Here is a 15,449-nt window from a genome sequence, read left to right as displayed (position 1 = left end):
ATATGGGACACATTTTATGCTAATCTGACGCAAAACGATTTTTGCACCATCCAAATTCTCTCCAAATTATTTAAGGTTGGGGTCAATGATGACGTCATGAAAGGGTCGCTAAAATGGGGTTTCTATAAGACAGTGCGAACCAGTGTATTTTCCTTTGTATTTTCCTTTTTAAGAAAATAGTTTATTAGTTCCAACGATCTTTCAGTGTACACTTGTCATGCTTGTAAAATCATAATACGTTCCTTAACTTTATGAGTGAAAAACGTCACCTATATATAGGGCTCCGTAACACGAAGGTTTGCGATGAAGTGCAAGTATGAAAGAAGCGCACCGATTGGTTCCCGGTCAGTATTTTAAACAGAGTGCGAGTGCAACAAAGATCTTGATTGGTCATTGGTATTTAGCGATTGATTTCAAACATTTGTGTTACGGAGCCCTGGGGCAGAAAGAGTTGCGATCAAACATAACTTTAAAAAATCTTGCACAACTTGATTTTTAGTCAATGAGGCACCGGTGTTTGGGATTTGTGCTTGATATTTTGACTTGCGTTTAAATGCAACTCTTTCTACAACAGGCCCCTGGATTCCTTTTCCAAGAATTGTCGGGTTTTTCTGGAAAAAAATAATGGGGCAACAAGCATTATTCTATATTCGAAATTGAGGAGCTGGATTTCACATTTTTGCTTGGTGAAACCGAACTTTTACTTCGATTCTGCACCCTTTTATCTAACAAAAACGAATTATCCAGGAATAGGCAGGGAAATTGGGGGAAATGGTAAAAGAAAATTCCCCAAATTCCCATACGCAATTTTGTTTCACATGTCATCATGGTCATAAACACTGCTTTCTCATCAGCGCTCTTTTGTGACGTCAGCAAACTTTGGAGGGGGTATTCGCGGGGGTCCCTAGATGGATAGGGGCAATTTTCACGGCTTATTGGTTATAACACAAACATGGATTGCCCCCTTCGTTCATTATCCCCCCACATTATAATTCAAAGTCAGAGTGTCATATTTTGTGTTTCACTTCTTGAAAGGCGCGACGAATACGGTATTCTTTTTTTCCATTATTGAAGTAAAGAATAGGGCACAATGGGGCTAGATTTTTTTCTCACCCAAACAACTTGATGGATTTGACATGATTGGAGATTCGGTGGGTTACGACACTCGTCTTCATGAAAATATTGCACAATATATACATATTTTGTTTTCAAATAACGTTCACCATCAAGAAACATCACTGACTAAAGAGCTGGCAATTATATACAACTATAAGGACATACATGAGTTACATGAATAATCAATTTGTAATTTTTGTATCAAATGACACTCTGTAGGCGAGCTAGAATACACACAGTTGGTTATTAAGATCCATGGCAATAATGTTAACATTTCTAATTTTAAATAGCTGATTTTGTGATAGAATTTGACATAGGCCTTGTATTCATAAACGATATCACATTTCAACCTCTTTTCTTTTATTTTCTTCTTTTTATTGTCTTCTTTTTCTCTCAGTAACGAAACTTTTGATGGTTCAATGGTCCTCCAATCCCCCACCCCAATGTGAACGCCAGTACTTCTGATATGCAATGTTCAGATTGGTAAGACGATTAAAATCTTGAAAATGAAATAAAAAGACCCAGAGAGGGCGATATAGGTAAAATTCAAATCTTTGTAAAGAAGCAACGGACGAGAAAATAATCGACGGTCGGTCACTACACTTTAGATAATAATTTGGAACGTGAGCGTGGTAATGTGATACTCTTAATATAATTCACATGACTGGACATTAACCATGTTAACCACAACTTTAGACAGGCTTTCATCGGGTTTAACTTCTCTAAATCATCGACCCCTCTTAACCATTTTGGTTGACGAAGTGGTGTTACTTCGATCATGTTGTCCCTTCTTCTCCGCTGTCGTAGAGCTCACATCTGGAATGGAGCCTGCCACATTAATCACCTGAGATCGACCACTATGACATGAATGGTTACCACATATAAACCTGCTAAATGTTTTGGTGTAATTATCGTGGCTGCATACGCGGAATCTCACCCCGGTCAGCTTACATTGCTTATTAATGAGACGATAACACCAGAAGATGTTAAGTCTCTAATCTATCAATCTAATAACATGATGTGCTTTATTTTATATGTATATCAAATAAGACAAATATAGGCCTTCCTTCAGACATGACGTATTCATAATTTTGCATAGACGTGTGAAGAAAAAAAAACTGGTCAACGGTCAATCTTGACGAGGCGGTATGTCTGTATACTCAAAATGACACGCCCGGGGAATTTTCAAAGGACTTATGCCGAACATTTAAAACTTAGGATTAAATGAATCCATTCTTTTATGAATTGGTCTTTGACATTGTCAATTAATAGAGCACTCTCTCATAATTTTATGAATGTTTGATTCTAAGACTACCTCAAAACAATCTGTCATCTTTCTTCCTTACTATCTCTTATTATCTTGTATTACCCCTTCAATGTGTGAAACTAGCAGAGCTCATTCGCTTTTGAGTAAAATCGCCTGGTTTTGGAAGGGTAAGACAGAGATTTTCCACTCTTGGGCCCCGTCTTACAAAGAATTTCGATTGATCCAACCAACCACAACTACGGGCGGCCAGCAACGTAAACATCTTAAGTGTAAATTGTTCAAAATATTTTCTAGATATGATGTATATTCATACATTCATTGTTCTCTTGAAGATTCAGTCTGATTCTCTTGTTTACTAAGGAGATTGATCAAAATTTCCTGTAGAAAAAATATGGTAGGGACGGATTTCCATGCAGTCGAGGTAAATTGGATCAATCGTAACTTATTGTAAGACGAGGCCCTGATTTCCCTATTTACATCTTTTAGGTGAGCATTTATTATTTCTCTCAAAAGTATTATAGGGGATTACTCAGTTCTTATAGAAAACACTAAACAGTCTCATCATGAATATTAGGTGGGAATGCAAGACATCTATTATTCATCAGAGGTCCTCGCATACACCCTCCTATTTAATAATAAATAAAAATGGTTATCTATAATGCGCTTAAGATACATTGTACGTATAGTGCCTATAGACATGTGAGCACCGACTTTCGGATTCAGTCAGTCATTCCCACACACAACGTATGTATGCACATCCTCCACTCACTCGGGATTATTCCAGCCACTCGCCATCATTTACGCACACAAAATAATGGACAAACTATGACTTTCACATCCTACCGGGAACCCTTTAACACCTGGGTGGAGAGTGGCAAAATGTGGATTGACGCCTTGTCAAAGGACGCTTTGCCTCGATCGGATTCGAACACACAACCCTCTGGTTACAATGAGAGAGCCAGAACCGCGACACCACGACGCTTGGACTTTTTGCATAATCATCTGGATATATAGTGCCATCATGTTGGAGAAAGGGTCAGGTAGGGTTCGGAGATTGAATGACCGAGAGATCCAGGGTCTGTGTCTCTCATACCATAATACTCAATAAGCTCAGGCTGGTTGAGGATGGGGTCGTTTTCACGAACTCGAGAGGAGCATCGGAAGCATGCAAGGTTGAAGTTGGCACCGTAAAGAAGACACTGGCAACACATTCTGGGGAGTAACCATGCACCGGAAGGGGGAAAAGGTGCACAAATGCACCTTGTTTTTATTAGCAGCCAGAAACGCTTGTCTGTACCCCCCCCCCCCACAAAAAAAGGGTTCAAAGTTGTAGCTTCATTGAATTGTTTTATTTCTGCACCCTTTGTGGTGCACAATAATAGCTAAATTAAATCCTTTTTATGTGCATATGTGCTTTATTGCACCATTAGCACCCTTGTTTGCTACTACCCCATTTACAGGGCATGTAGGGTGCAAATTTGAACTCTTAGTAATGTGTGAATATTTGCATCAGAAAGGTGCAAATTTAGTAAACAGGGTATGGTGCTTCAAATCGAACTATAGCCCCTTTTCCCAAACCCCTCACCAGAAAAGATGTCGAGTGCTTATTATCTTAGCAATACTTTTCATAATCATTTTTATCTCGATAAATATTGTGAAAAAATGAGGAGGAAAATGTTTTTTAAAGAAAGACGTCCACAATGGTATGATGACTTTCATAGCTTTCATTTTGTGAATACAAACATGTACATGGCTAAACATTGAACTACATCCAGCAAACAACTTTCCGTACTCTCCGCGATATAAAACCTTCGTTGGGCCATCCGTTAGCATCGATGCTCCTGTGAAACCGGGTTGCTTCATCCCTGGACTTGGCGCACCTGGACATCTAATCAGTGTCCTCGGGAAGGTGAACATTGAAGGTTCAAGTTACTCTTCCAGTCTCGACGACAAGATGACGAGTTTCACCGAGGACGGCAATCATGTCACCGAGTATAGGGGAGTGAATGGCGGTACTCCTCTCGGGGGGGGGGGTCCAATGGATCAATGTTTGTCGGTAGGTCTAAAGGAGAGGGTAAATACCGGTCCAAGTAGTGGCGTAGAAATTGGGGTGGGGTTGGGAGCCATTGCTCCCAATTGTTCCACGACAGAATGAAACTAAGAAATGTAAGGTATAGTGTTATTTTCTGCATATTGTGTTAAAATCCAATAACAGATTATAATTTTTTAATATTTTTAAAAATACTCGCTCGCTTCGATTGCTCGAGACTTTTAAGAAAATTTGTCACTCACACAATGCTCTCATTATGTTGTTCGGCTCTTCACGTCACTGAATGCAAGTCTCGAAGTATAACGGTATAAGAAAGGGGATCAGGAAAAGCGAAATGAATTAATTATTTTTAATGGAGTAGAGAAATAGAACGGTCCCTGGATTGATTGACGAAAATCTAGTTCTAAAGAGAGAGAGAAAAGGGGCACGAAATAATTTATGAATTGTGCCGAGAAAGAATGTAATTGGATTCCTTTTCCAATTCTCCCTGTAATAAATGACCATGATGAATTTGTTTTGTGTAGAACAACCAAGACATCACGAGGATCTGTTGTATTAGGAATACTTTAAATATTCGTTCATTTGAATTGTTTACCATTATATCATAATATTCAGTTCTTTATTTCTTTCTTTATTTATTTATATATCATTTACCTATTTTTACATTAGCTGTTTATTTATTTATTTATTCACCTATCTATTCATTCATTATTTTATTTGTTCATTTATCAATAAATATATTGACATAATTATTTGCTTATCGATTCATTTATTGATGTTTGATTTTATCTATTTATTTGACTAATTAATTATTCATTCATTTCTTTATTATTTATTTGTATTCATGTTCGTCGTTTACCTAACAAATGAGAGTTATTCATTGGGGCTTTAAGCAAAGCCAACATATCAGTTCGGAATATTTTAGTCTACAGTGCGTATCAAAAAAAAGTTTACACTTACAAAAAATCCTGTAAAATTATTAATTTATAATATCCTGAAGATTTTTCCACATTCTAACATTGGTACAGATCCATTTAAGCAAATGACGATATGACTGTCGAAAAATATTTCCGCTTGAGTGAGCACCACTTACTTTTGAAAAGTTAGTGAAAAATGATTTGCGCAGAACTTTGAAATAGTTATGCGAATAAAAGTAAACCTTAATCATGAAGAACACGTGGAATTTAGCTAGTAAAATTGATTTGAAGATATCTTTTACCTTTTTAAACTTGTTTCCTTGCCCAAAACACTTCGAAGGGTGCATTGCGCCCCACCCCACCCCCACACACTGAGGCCATCGTGACGATATTTGCTTTACATTTACATGAAATGGTGTAGGCTTGATTTTCATTTTGTTAATTATTGTCAAGCTTGGAAAAATTGTGTATAAACAAGTATTAAATGAAAAATGAAATATAAAACTACTTTAAATAATAAAAACCTAGTGAAAAAAATGCTGGGGATGTCTGATATAAACTTTTGTTCAGATTTAGTTATGTCCTCAGATCCAGCTGGCACTACAATTTGGGTTTCAAAATTGTTACAATATGCTTGAATGTATTTGTTTTATTTCCATTGACTAAAAGTGCAAGGGAAATGTATGAGAAATGTTTTGCAGGGTAAGTTTGATTTCGCCCTTTCCCCTTGACACAGCGTGAAAACAAGCATTTCTGCGCAAACAGATTTCTGCAAGCTTTACAAAAATGGACAGTGCTCACTCAAGTGTAACATTCTGTAAAAACTTTTACGTTCATTGGATAGATGAGACCCAAACCCAAGATTAAATGTGAAAACATTACCCACATATTGTATATTTTTTTAATTCCCAGTGCTTTTTCAATGTGTAAACTTTTTTTTGATACGCACTGTATAGCATCTGATGCAATATTTTTTCTTTACCTACCGTTAAGGCTAGTGATGAAAATTTGCGCGCTAAAAATGAAGTATCATACTGTTAAAAATTTTCTGACTAAGTAGTTAACACTTAATGTATAGAAAATGAAGTAGAAATTACCATTTGTGATTATTTCTCGATTTTTTTTCAGTAGATTTAACTTGTCTTTTGATTTACTTGATTTATATGGGTTCAATATATATTTGCGAAAATTCACGTATGGCTAGCTTGCTTCAATTCAATAAATCTGACTCCGATTAGGCAAAATAAACTTAATCACTTTGAATATACGTAATTTTTCAATTAAAGCCTTATTGAAATAATACCTGAATATTCATTAAGAGCAAGTAAATGTTATTTTTTTTTTAGATCACTGTCATACCTCTTTGTGTTTGAAATTGTTTTTGAATAAAAATCTTATTCTTTTGTCATGTTTGTTGAATCAAAGAAAGGGCAATGTTTAATAGTCACTCATCACAAAATTTCAGATTTCTTTTTAGTTTTTCGGAAAATGTTAATATTATTATCATTGTTTTACTTGATAGGATGAACCGGTCGCGTATAGATATAAATGCCAGTATCTATCATGTACAGGTAAGTGACAATGCATAAAGTCTAATATTTTGATAAAAGATGTATAAAATTACCACTGAAAGTGGGACGATGGGGGAGCGGACTTTCGAATCACGAAAGTCCACACCCCATTTTATTTTCAACCTTAGTAAAGATGAACTACCAGACGTATTTTATTCTATGTTCACACGAAATATAAATGTACATCACTACCCTACAAGATCTGCTGGACTTTTTCATTTACCTAGAACAAGGACATTATTAACAAACTGTTCATATCTTCTGGTATCAAACTTTGGAATTCACTTCCGCAAACTTTACGAAATAAGCCAACTATTCATAGCTTCAATAGAGCACTTAAAAAAATCTAACCAATAACTATAACACTCACATCATTCATCATACTTAGGATATCTTAAGGATCTTCTGTTTCCCCCCCCCCCCCCTCCTGCCTTTATTTCGTTTCTTTTCCTGTCTCCTTTCATTCGCTCTACCTGTGCAGATCTGTTTTTTTGTTTTTCTTTTACTCGTTCTTGTCCTTTGTTGTTGCTGTCTTTTTTTTATTTTTTGTCTGTTCTTGTGATATTTCGTCTGTCTTGTTTTGGTATAACTTTTTGTCATGTCTTGTTCTTGTACCGTTCTGTCACGTCCTGTTTTCGCAACGTTTTTGTCTTGTGTGTCCTTTTCACTTTTCTTCATATCTTGTAATATAATCCAGCCTTGTTTATCTTCTACTTGAAAGAATATGTAAAAAATATACATATCTAACAAGGATTTACATATAATTTTTACAAGAAAGATATGATGACTTGTATATTACATATATTTTGAACTTCAACAAGAACGATATGATTTGTATATTATATATAGATATATATTGTTTTTTGCATTAATATGTCTTATTTATTGAAGGAAACCTTCGATAACAAGCTTTGCTTTCCAGAAGGTTCCTATTTCATTTCAAAATGTTATATTATATTTTGCTTTACTTTGTAACTTTGTTAAAATTTTGGAATGAATAAATTCGTTATCAATCAATCAATCAATTAATATTTCAGTGATTGTTTTACTTAGTTGAATTAAGTTGATTTTAACTTAATTTACTTGAGTAAAATGGATGCAAAGAAAACAAGTAGATTTTACTTAAACTGCCAAACTTATAAATACTTGAAAAACTTAAGGCAATATTTTGCCTCAATTTTATTGAGTAATTTCAAATAATTTTTTACAGTGCATTTACTCATACTCCTTTTGATCTTGGACTTGGTTTGGTGTGCTTTATAAGCCATGTATAATCTGGAGTTCGAATAGGTAGTGTAGATTTTCTGAGATTTTGTCGCCATGCTTGCTAGACATTGAAACAACACATGGCATATTATGCCACTATCGCAGGCATGTGAGCTAATGGGGCCGGGCAACCAAATGTCTCGAGTAATTACACGGTGATTTGACGACAACGAAAAAAACACACATGTGTTCTTTTCAAGAATCGCTTAAAAGCGCCGTTATCATTGCCTGACAAAGGCTTATACACCCCCATCCATCACCAGTTCAGGTTGAATCAGCGTGGTAGCATGCTCCTGTCTTCGAATTAGCCAAGCATGCGTCATTGGCGCTGAGAAGGGGTCGGACACCACTCCAGCACTCGCTGTGTTCCGAGCGGGCGCGTTCGGCGCCTCCGTGCGAACGTCTCCTCAAATGTCGTCTGATGAGTTGAACAGAGCCATCCCAAGGACGGCAGAATTAATTCACGAGCCATGCAAATATTGTGTACAAATATTTCTATTTGTTTCAGTTGATCTTGTCGACACAGACATAGTTTTAGACAAGGCCAATCGCCAATCTAATTAATATCACGGATGCCAATGCTAATTACGAGAACAAACTGTTTGGCATGCTATGGTAACTCATGTACACGGTATTGAAACTCCGGCCAGGGAAGCGCATGAAAGTTGTGACTCCATGGTCAGAGTTCTGTTTCATAAAAGTTACAATTATACTAACTTTGCCATCCAATGGTAACTACTATGATAACGGTGCTCATCAGCCAATCAAAATCAAGGATTCCATGACAGACACCATCGGATGGCAAAGTTACCATACTGGAAACTTTCCTGCAAAGACACTGAGAACTGTAATGATGATGATGATGATGATAATAATGATAATAATAATAACAACAACAACAATAATAATAATAATAATAATAATGATGATGATGATTATAATAATAATAATAATGATAATAATAATTATAATAATATAGCATTTGTGAGGCGCCGATTTATCTAGTTTCCTATTCAATGGCAAGAGTTATCTGTAGTATTTACTGTGTATGAGTATATGCGTAACATAATTTTCTTCCTTTATTTTTTTTTGTTTGATTGATTTTTTATTTCATTTAAGTTTTCTTCAATTATTTCATCTTTTATTAAGACATTTGTCATTGAAAATGGAAGAAAATGAAATGAAATTGAAAATTATCATTATTTTCATTCATATCCGTATCATTTCATTCTTATTGAGTCGTTATAATTCATTTGTCTTTTATTGTGCTCCGTGCCGAGATTTAAATGGGTATAAGGACATTTTGTGATGAATAACGATGATCACGACTTCAACAGCAATGATAATTATTGCGATGATGATGATGGGGATGATGATGATGACGACGATGATGATGATGAGGGGGGGGGTGATGATGAAATTTGTGATAGGTGGCATTGTAGTTGAATGCCACGACATTTAACTGTTGATAAACATCAAGAACAAGATAAGGTGAGACCTCTGCCAATCTGGGTGCGTCGTGGTCTAGTGGTTCTGACTCTGGCCTTTGAAACAGAGGGTCATGGGTTCGAATCCTATAGCCATTGCGTGTTTTCCTTCAGCAAGAAATTTATCCACACTGTGCTGCACTCGACCCAGGTGAGGTGAATGGGTACCGGCAGGAGTAATTCCTTGCATGCACTAAGCACCGGTGATGGTAGCTCGAGCTAATACCGGGGTGATGATAGCAGCGCTTTGTATCCTCAGGCAAAAAGCGCTTTATAAATCCAGATATTATTATTATTATTTACATCGGCATAAGATGTGAATATACCGATACCTTTCTTATTCCTCATCCTTGAACGACTTCAACGGTTGTGTGACCGGTCATGAGCACGAACGATTGTTACGTCAACACTTCAAATATCATTTCTCACTTGGAGTCTCTTCGATGAACACAGCGCATCCCTGCAGCTAAACCCTCTCAGGAACATTAGTTTAATCGGCAAGATAAACATAAGCTCGTCAGCGCTGCGTGCAGCTACTGCATCGTTTAAGAAGGAAAACGAAAATGAAAAAAAAATCGGGGCAAACCAAACATGATGCCGGGGGTAAACAAGGCAGCTGTTAGGCTACATAGGTTTTGAGACATCTTCCTAATTGTGTGTCAATACGACGTGCAGATTTGGCCAGATCCTCTTACTTTCTGTCCTGGGGGTGATGTCTTTCGTACTGTCTCGAGACAAGTGGGTGTCCTATCCTTGATAAAGGAAAACAGTGGTGACGGAATAGAAATTATAATTACCTACAGAGGCGTCGATTATGGGGGGGCAGGGGGGCGATCGCCCCACCAATGAAAATATTGGGGGGGCAAACATATCATTTTGCCCCCCCAATAATTCCGCATGTGCTAAAAATAAAATAAGATTGTAATGTTACACAGAAATCAGCAAGTGAGATTGAGATACACAACTCGTTCTTTGTCTAAAATCGTGCTCAAAATGTCCACTTTTCAGATTGGAATATCAAAAAATTTCAGCTCGCGCTTCGCGCTCGCATCATTTTTGTAACAAAAACCCATAATTTCCATGATTAAATAGGTGAATATTGTCCCGTTTTCAGTTCTAAACTTTAAAAGAACTCCCACTTCGATTTGCAATAATCTTTTGTTGGATATATATATCTTGTTCTTTATTAAAAACGCCCATTAAACTCATTTTTTTTTCAGATCGAAATATCAAAATTTTCAGCTCGCGCTTCGCGCTCGCATTAATCTGCTGGTGAGATATGTATATATATATATATATATATATATATATATGTGTGTGTGTGTGTGCGTGTGTGTGTGTGTATAGATATATATATGTACACATATATATAGGCATATGTGTGTGTTTGTGTGATCGAGCGCCTTTGGAAAATTGATTCATGATTTTGCCCCCCCAATCTGAAAAATGGATCGACGCCCCTGATTACCTATGATAATCTGACCATAATAGGTGACAATGGCGACGACGATGATGGTGGCGGTCATGGTGATGATAATAAGAGGTTATGCTTTTTATGAAAAAAAATTGAAGAAAATACTACAGCTACTGACAATTTATAATAACGTATTATGTTATTGCATTTGTACAACAATATGTTTGGATTTTTATGGAAATGGAATAAACTCTTTAGTCTTGAACCTGTTATTAAATTTAATGCAATTATTTGTTTTAGATATGATCCAATGCATTAGTATGTCTAACATGTCTAACTTCAGCAGAAGGCACGTGTCATCCCATTATGGTCACGTGTCTTCTGACGTCATGAAAACACCGTTAAAACGTCATTACATATCACTTAGTATAGGATGTTGGTGTGACAAACAGTTCTTTGTTTTGTTATGTATCTATATCATGTATGATATTTATTGACGTTATGTAGGCCTATATGTCTTCCTCCGAAATTTCGTTTGAATGAAGGAATCGTTAATTGATCAATCGATCAATCAATTAGTCAATTAACAAATCGAACCATTACAAAATCATATGAAAGTTACGTCATCATTTTCATGCTCTAGACTTCATCTTTATCAGAATGCCAAATGAGATTCAGTAACTGCAGAAATATTGTTTAAAAAATACAAAAATAAATGGATCAATACCCATCCCTTATGGCAGTATATGAACTGCTCCTGTTCTTATAAGGTCGCTGGAGACCTGTAGTTATTTTGGAACCTCTTGTCATTAAGGTTTATCGCAGTTCTCAACTCCAGGATAAAAGCTGCATGGTCAATGTGGTAGTGTACACCATTCCAATCAATGGGCTGGAGCCGCTTCTGAAAATCATTAAGACAAGTGGCGTATAATGAGCCGCTAAAAAGGAGGTTACGTAATATGTGGGAGCGTTTCAATAAAAGCAATTGCAAGGGAGCGAAAAATGTTTACTTCCCTTAAAATTAAGATTTAATTTTATAGGAATTTTGACTCAGTATTTGCCATGTAATATCGTATTTCAAATTCATTTCGTTGTCTTTCTTTTCTTTTCTTCTTGGGTGTGGAACATTTTTTCTTGGGGCAGAGGGGGGGGGGGGGTTGGCAGAGCCCCTAAGCCCCTCAACCTGTACACCAGTGATCAAGACCATTAAATCGTGAGCCGGTAGGGGCACTTTTTAATTTAGGCTAACAGCTTGAAATACATGCTGGTCCCACTCGGAGAAAATAATGTGCGGGTTCATCATTCTCATCGAGGGTTTAGAGTCATATCTCATCGTCATTAACCCATTGCTGTAATTTCCCTGAGCGAGTCAGCACAGCCAATCTTACAAACAAAATCAAGGAGACATACTCTGACCTATAGCCAAGATAGGACAACGAACCTGGGACATCTTGCAATCATAACAACTGTCATCAATATGACATCATTCCGACACTCTTCTCTTAATACATGTTGAAATTTTAATGTGCGGTAATGTAATGGTTTTCAGGGCCCCGTCTTACAAATAGTTGAGATTGATCAAATCAACCACAGCTATGGAAAGCCAGCAACGTCAGCATCTAAAATGCATGTTTCTTCAAACGATTTTCTAGATTTGCTGTATATATTCATACAATCAATGTTTTCTTGAAACTCAGTGTGCCTCTCTTTGCAATAGAAAATACATTGTGCAAGTTTCCTGGGAAAGAAATTATGACATTGCTGGATTTCCATACAGTTGAGGTTGAACGGATCAAACATAACTCTTTGTTAGACGGGCAAAGGACTGCCCCAATGTGAACTGACCTTTCTTGTTCAGGGGCCAGATTCATGAAGAGTTACAACTATGATTAATTTGAGGAGAAAGGGATGTACAATTTACAATACACTGTGAAGACACTGTTTTCACATTGTAAGCGCGTTGTTTAAGCCGACGATCAAACAACTATCATGACTTTTATCTAAACTTTTACACAAATTCTAAAACTGTTAACAAATTGTTAAAAAGCAATAATTTTTTAAGTATTAAGAACTTTTCATTAAAAAATAACCCGTTTGGATGTTTAAAAATAGTTTCAACAATGTTTAAATGACGGGCGTAAACAACATACAAAATAATTTAAACAACGTTTTTACAATATATTATGTTATGGTTAAAAATGAAGTGAGGAAGGCGTAAACATAAACAAAAAAACATTTTTTTAATGTAAACATATATATGTACGGATTTTACGAGAAAAAAAAATGATATTCCCACACCGGGAATCGAACCCGGGCCGCGGCGGTGAGAGCGCCGAATCCTAACCACTAGAGCATATGGGAGATGCTGTCGAGCGAAGTGCGTTATTGGAATAAGTTCACATCAGCCCGAGATAACCCCGTAAACGCATATTACGGTGGCAGAACTCTCTCTATTCAATCATCGGGTTTTTTTTCTTTCATTTTTATGCTAAATCTGAAGAACATAGTGTAACGCCAGTGACATTAATCTTGGTGAATGGCTTAATGATAATGATGATGGTGGTGAACATGAAGATGAGAGTGTTGGCGATGATGATGATGGTGGTGGTGGTGGTGGTGGTGATGATAATGATGATGGTGGTGGCGGTGATGATGCTGCTAATGATGGGGATGATGATGATGACGATGGTGGTTTTAGTAATAATGATGATGACGACGATGGTGATGATGATGGTGATTATCATGAATATAATGACGATGCCAATGCTAATGATGATGCTTACGATACTATAATGATTTCCATGGTAATGATGCTTTTGATAATCATTCTGGTGATGATTTATGATTATAATGATAATTATTGCTACGATGATGATTATGATGGCAGTAGTGATGATGATGACGACGGTGACAAAGTGACACAACATCATGTTTACCTAGATGTTTTAAGTACTGCTTGATTTTGTTATTATTATTTGTTTAGTTTTCTATTTCTTTACTTTTTTCTATATCAACCTTCATTTGAAAAAAAAAGACGTAAAAGAATTACACAGAAAAGTTTCGGGTAACACTTTTAAGGACCCAGTGCAGAGCAAAGTAGAATCAAATGAGGAAGTATTTATTGAATAATAGTTTCAACTTTGAATTGAAAGGGAGAGTTCCACGAGAACGATGATAAAGAGAGTAAAAAACTAAATAGTTCTTTATTGAAGATGAGAGAAAGAACGGCATAAACGAACAAAGAACACTAACCGAAATCGAACACAGGGAGCAAAGTGGATAATTTCATTGCTCAGAATTGCTCACACGTATACTTGTTTATATCATTGTAAGTCGTTATCACGAAGAAATTTCAGAAACGTCGAAAAGAAACTGCCATCTCTCAACGTGACATAAACAAAAACTTCCCTCATTTGCAATAATGAATGAGAAGTGAATAGGGTCGTATGATGTCGGCGGGTGCTAAATGGAAATCAAGATGAATCGACCAATGCAAACGGCCAATTAAACCAACGCTGATTACCACTGTAGAATGTTAATTGAAGAGCCATTGTGTGGAGGCATTATTTGCCTGAAAGACGATGTAAGGATGGAGGGGGGGGGGGGGTTATTTCCAATTCTTCTAAAGCCAATTCGTCCAATTGCCACATGGTATTCTCTCATTTAGTCTAATGCCGTTCCGTCTAATAACCAGTTGGTCCAATAGCCATTATGGCCATAAACCATTTGGTCCGATTGGACGAAGTGATAATTGGACAGACCAAGTGGTTGTTAGACGAATCGTTGATGGACGAAATGGCATTAGACTAAATGAAAGTAAATCATTTGGTGAGTAGACGAGTTGGCAGTAAACGAATTGGCAATTTACCAGGCTGGGTGTGCGCATTTGTGTCTGTAGTATGGTGGTATGTATGTAGGAGGTAAGGGGGGGGGTAAAGGTTACGTATTTTTCCCAAATCGGATAAGATATATAGGAGAATGCGGGGTAGTTGTGACACTTTTTGCATTTTGCATGTTACAATTGATATGATTAATAATATTGTAGAAATAAGTACCTAGCCTTTAGATATGATCCTTGGGAAATAGTTTTCACCTATATATAACTTTCTACCCCCACACTGAAAGTCATTGTGACCTTTGAACAAAAAGATGTCAAAATGGCTCAATTTGCCCCATCTGTGGGGTAAATTGTGCCACCTCCTGGGGTAAGTTGAGCCACAAAAACTATGTGCAAAATGTATGCGAGAAGAACCAGCATCTCTTTTTTTTAATTTAAGTCTTTTCACTTGCTAAATCTCTATCAGTACTAACATACTCTATAAGTAAAAGAGCTATCATGTGAATTTGCTAGTTTCTGCCTG

The 15,449-nt window shown here is 36.6% G+C and overlaps 1 non-coding gene across 1 annotated transcript; it reads right to left on the bottom strand.

Moving 5' to 3' along the window:
- Positions 1-13,377: 13,377 nt before the first annotated feature.
- On the bottom strand, positions 13,378-13,449 carry TRNAE-CUC. Its single transcript has one exon. It is a non-coding gene; the product is annotated as a tRNA-Glu (tRNA).
- Positions 13,450-15,449: the final 2,000 nt, after the last annotated feature.

Source organism: Lytechinus variegatus, chromosome 1, assembly GCF_018143015.1.
Source record: "Lytechinus variegatus isolate NC3 chromosome 1, Lvar_3.0, whole genome shotgun sequence".
NCBI lineage: Eukaryota > Metazoa > Echinodermata > Echinoidea > Temnopleuroida > Toxopneustidae > Lytechinus > Lytechinus variegatus.
The sequence above is the reverse complement of the archived record's forward strand: the minus strand, read 5'-3'. Positions and strand labels throughout refer to the sequence as shown.